This window comes from Phocoena sinus, chromosome 17, assembly GCF_008692025.1.
Source record: "Phocoena sinus isolate mPhoSin1 chromosome 17, mPhoSin1.pri, whole genome shotgun sequence".
Classification (NCBI taxonomy): Eukaryota; Metazoa; Chordata; class Mammalia; order Artiodactyla; family Phocoenidae; genus Phocoena; species Phocoena sinus.
In genome coordinates, this window is record NC_045779.1 from 62,073,559 (window position 1) to 62,078,534 (window position 4,976).

At 39.0% G+C, this 4,976-nt stretch overlaps 1 non-coding gene across 1 annotated transcript; it reads left to right on the forward strand.

Moving 5' to 3' along the window:
- Positions 1-4,249: 4,249 nt before the first annotated feature.
- LOC116742811 lies at positions 4,250-4,352 on the forward strand. The gene has a single exon (XR_004346591.1). It is a non-coding gene; the product is annotated as a U6 spliceosomal RNA (small nuclear RNA).
- Positions 4,353-4,976: the final 624 nt, after the last annotated feature.

The window sequence follows — 4,976 nt, forward strand, 5'->3', positions numbered from 1 at the left end:
ATATTGTCAAATTGTGTGATAAACCAAGATTGGCTTAGAATTTACATGACTACAACTTATCCTTTTTAAGTACAAGTTTTAAGAAGTAAAACAGAATTACCATATGACCCAGCAATCCCACTACTGGGCATATACCCAGAGAAAACCATAATTCAAAAACACACATGCACCCTCATATTCATTGCTGCGCTATTTACAATAGCCAGGTCATGGAAGCAACCTAAATGCCCATTGACAGACTAACGGATAAAGAAGATGTGGTACATATATACAATGGAATATTACTCAGCCATAAAAAGGAATGAAATTGGGTCATTTGTAAAGACGTGGATGAATCTAGAGACTGTCATACAGAGTGAAGCAAGTCAGAAAGAGAAAAACAAGTATCATATATTAACACATATATGTGGAATCTAGAAAACTGATACAGATGAACCGGTTTGCAGGGCAGAAATAGAGACACAGATGTAGAGAACAAACGTATGGACACCAAGAGGTGAAAGTGGCGGGGGTTGGGGGTGGCGGTGGGATGAATTGGGCGATTGGGATTCACATGTATACACTGATGTGTATAAAATGGATGACTAATAAGAACCTGCTGTATAAAAAAATAAATAAAATAAAATTCAAAAAAAAAAAGAAAAGCAAGATGTAGAAAAGTATGAATAATATGACCCTGTTTTAGGAATAGAGGCGCAGACCTACTGGAGAACGGACTTGAGGATATGGGGAGGGGGAAGGGTGAGTTTTGACAGGGTGAGAGAGAGTCATGGACATATACACACTAACAAACGTAGTAAGGTAGATAGCTAGGGGGAAGCAGCCGCAAGGCACAGGGATTTTAGCTCGGGGCTTTGGGACAGCCTGGAGGGGTGGGATGGGGAGAGTGGGAGGGAGGGAGACGCAAGAGGGAAGACACATGGGAGCATATGTATATGTATAGCTGATTCATTTTGTTGTAAAGCAGAAACTAACACACCATTGTGGAGCAATTATACCCCAATAAAGATGTTAAAAAAAAATATGACCCTGTTTTTATAAAACTAACAACAATAAAAATATTTCGTGTACATGTATATACGTGTGTCTATATAAAAAAAAAGAAGAAATAGATAATCTAAAAAAAAAAAAGAGGAAGTAATGTTCAGCGGCAATATATTTAAATTATCTCACATGGTATAAGGTAGTGTTCAACCGTGTTCAATATGAAAGTGTCTTGTATCATACCGTATGAGTTTGAATCACCATTCTTTTACACTGTTAAATTTTGCAAGTTAATTGAAACCCATTGGGAAATTGCTCTCTGCCTCACATTATCCTCACTATAAACTGGGGATTGTCATGGTACTTCTTCATAGAGTTGTGATGTTACAATGCCTGGCACATAGTCAACAAGGTATAGATGCTAATCTTTTAGATTTTATGCCATTTCTACCTTCCTGTTGATACCATTTCTACCTTTTGATCATTACACTTTTGGAAAACTCAAGGTATACAATGGTTTTAAATTATGTGAGGCTACTTAGCTTTAAATAATCATAGAAGTTTAGCTGGATTTTTGTGTTTGACATTTTTTTTAATAAATTTTTCTGTCTTCATCTGGAGTTCTCATTTTTCTCTATTTCCCTCTCAGCACCAGTTATTTCTTTCTTCCTTTTGACATGCTGAATTTTTTAAAGGAACCAACCCTTCTTCAAAATCAGTCTGTATACTTCAAGTCAGGATCCATCCTGTCTTACCCCAAGATTTCTTTCCCTTTGGCCTCTGTATTTCATCCATAACTATGCCTGGGGCCAACTAGAATTAGGAAAAATCACTGAGAATTATTTTGGGAGGATGGGTGGAAGCAAAGTGACTACTTACTCTTTCTGCTTTAACTGACATTGAAAACAATGTAACTTCAGAGGTGCTGGAGATTGCCACCTGGAAGCAGAAAATGAAGATGGAAAGAAACTGAGTCCTGATCTCATGCTTGGACCCCTGGAGTCCCCATGACTGGGGTTCACAGGTAATAGAGTCATAAACCAGTAGATTCTCTTTGCTTAAATAAGTTTAATTAATTTTTCTGTCATTTGCAACCAGAAGAAAGTAAAGTGATAATCTATTTCTTGTTTTACCAGTGTCTTTTCCTTCTCCCCCACGGTCCTCCAAACCCCCTATTAATTTGCTATTATTAATCAGCTCTAGCCTTAGGAATGAGATAATCTAGTTTGTTAATATTTTATCCTAATTTGAATCAATATGCTCTGAGAAGGCTTGAGAGAGTTTTGGTACATGTCTATTTAACTTCTTAGAAATGCTTTTTTTAAAAAACTTTTTTCTGGGCTTCCCCGGAGGCTCAGTGGTTGAGCGTCCGCCTGCCGATGCAGGGGACACGGGTTCGTGCCCCGGTCCGGGAAGATCCCACATGCCGCGGAGCGGCCGGGCCCGTGAGCCATGGCCGCTGAGCCTGCACGTCCGGAGCCCGTGCTCCGCAACGGGAGAGGCCACAACAGTGAGAGGCCCGCGTACCGCAAATAAATAAATAAAGACTTTTTTCAGAATCTTGGCCATACTCTGGATAGCTCATGCTGCTTGACAGCAACATATTGCTGTTGATCGTCTTTAAAGCCATAGAGCCTAGCATCAAATCTCAGACTTATCACTCATGAGAGTTATATATTTGAAAAAGTTATAATATCTCTCGCTATCAGCTTCTTATTTTACAAGAGTGAGGATAATGATACCTCACAGCACTTAGAACAAGGCATTACATTGATGGCTGCATGTGAAATAAGCTACGTCCTTTTAAATTAATTTCTAAGTTGATGGGATGCTTTCAGCTATTCAAATAATGGTTATTGATCCATGTATTCTGTTTACAGATTTTTTTCCCTCTGTAAACGTTTACTTTAAGATATTTCATTTCCTCCTTTTACCTTATAGGAGAGAGAGTCAGAAAGAAAGGGGGAAAATAAATGTAAATAAATATTACTTTTTGTTGTTTAGTTTGATATCACACATGTCGAAAAAGGCTGAAGTCTTTAATTTCAATCAGCCTTAAGAGTTTGGATTTTTGGTAGCATAGTCCTTTGTTCTTGTGTTTCTTCTATGTTTAAAACTTTATTTTCCTGCAAATACTATTTTCGCAGAAGAGCATTTTACTAGACATTTAAATTTTCTAGAATGATAGTACCTGAGGTAACTCCTGGTTTCATATCCATTTAGACATACTTGCAATTTCAGAGGAGTTATTATGTGTTTCTGTAGCATTCTAATAGTTTAAATGTGCCTTAAACACGTAAGTTTTATTGTCAATCTTCCTGTTTTACAGTCTTTCCAATTCAATCCTGCCTTCCCCACAAGGAAGACAGCTAGGAAACCTGCTCAGATTTCCTCTTCTCAACCTCCCTGCTGCCAGCTTTCCTACTCCCTTTCATCCCATAGGAAGCCAAGAGCCTGCTCAAATTTCCTTTGTGGAGTACGTATCCCACCTGGTTACTTCTCCTATTCAGCAACAGGTGGTTATTTTTGTACTGTCAGCACGTTGGACTCCCTGGCTGTCAGATTTCATTCCCACTGGAAATGTAGACATTTGAGTTTGTTCCAGGCGTCAGTGGGTATATTGCCAATTTCCATTTTCTGAAAATAATTTTCTTTTGATGGAATAATCTTGTTCCTTAACGATTCCATTAAATCAAAAAAAAAAAAAAAGATTTTAGTTATACTTAGAGGCTGAATCAGTGATTGATCTGTTTGTTGCCTCTTTTCTGATTTCTTTCAAATGGTCTCCAAGCATGTGGATCATACTGAGATAGCCAGTGAACAATGGAATCAGAATTCCGGCAACCCCATTTTTTAGCCATGTTGCATCATGAATTTCAGTGTTCTTCTCTTTACCATTATATTTGGGTTGGAAAAAGCTAATAACCCATCAGAATTCCTAAGGATAGAACACAGGACTATATACTTAAAAAATATTCACCCTAGGGAATAGTGAGTGCGAGTCAGGCTTGGGAGCCTTTGGACGAAACAATATCGTAACGATGAAAAATGAAAATATTTAATAGGTGTTTTTTTTTCCCCCATAGAAAGAGACTAAGAAAGAAAAGCTTTTCAACAATTTGTTTCAAATAGGAAAATCTAAGGGACAATATGATCGAAATGATAAATGGCCTCATCAGTATCTCCCAGGTATGAATTTTTCCCAGCAGTCTCAGGAGCGTGAAAACAGTTTACACATGATGCCGCCTAAAGACTTATCAAGTGCTCGCTTCGGCAGTGAATATACTCAAGTTGGAATGATACAGAGAAGATTAACACGGTCCCTGAGCAAGGATGACACGCACGTTGGTGAAGCGTTCCATGTGAAAAAAAAAAAAAGACTCAAACTAAATTTGAATCTGAGCTCTCATGCTGTTGGTCTGCCTAGAAATTCAGTCTCTGTTGTTATGGGGGATTACTCATCTTCTCCTAAAGGGTTGTGCAAAGCCTCGTACGATCTGACTCAGAGCAGAATGTTCCAGAAGGCTCCTTCTTTCGTGACTCATGTGCATCATCGCTAATGGGCTCTTCATTGTAGTCCTCATGGTGACTTGGAGTCAGAAAGCAGCTTGGCTCCCTCTATACTTTTGGACATTCGAGTTTTGGCTTTGCCTGGAGGTCCAGTGTCTAGGGTACACCAAATCCCTCTCTGAGATTATGTTCCCTTATCAAGCTCTAAGCCTCACCAAGAGACACAGGGCTTAGAGCACTGCTGCTCGGTTTGTTCTGCCGTCTTCCCTTTCACAGTCTTGGGTAATCTCCCTGTCCTTTACTTTGATCATTTGTGCTTCTACCATCCATTTGATCTGTAATTCTTTGCCATACATATATTATCATCACGTAGCATGAACGCGGTATGAGTTCCATGTACAAATAAGATGAAAGCAGCTTCCCTCAACCTTTTCGTTGCTAAGGGTGACGGAAACACAGGGCAGGGAGGTGTAATGTAATGA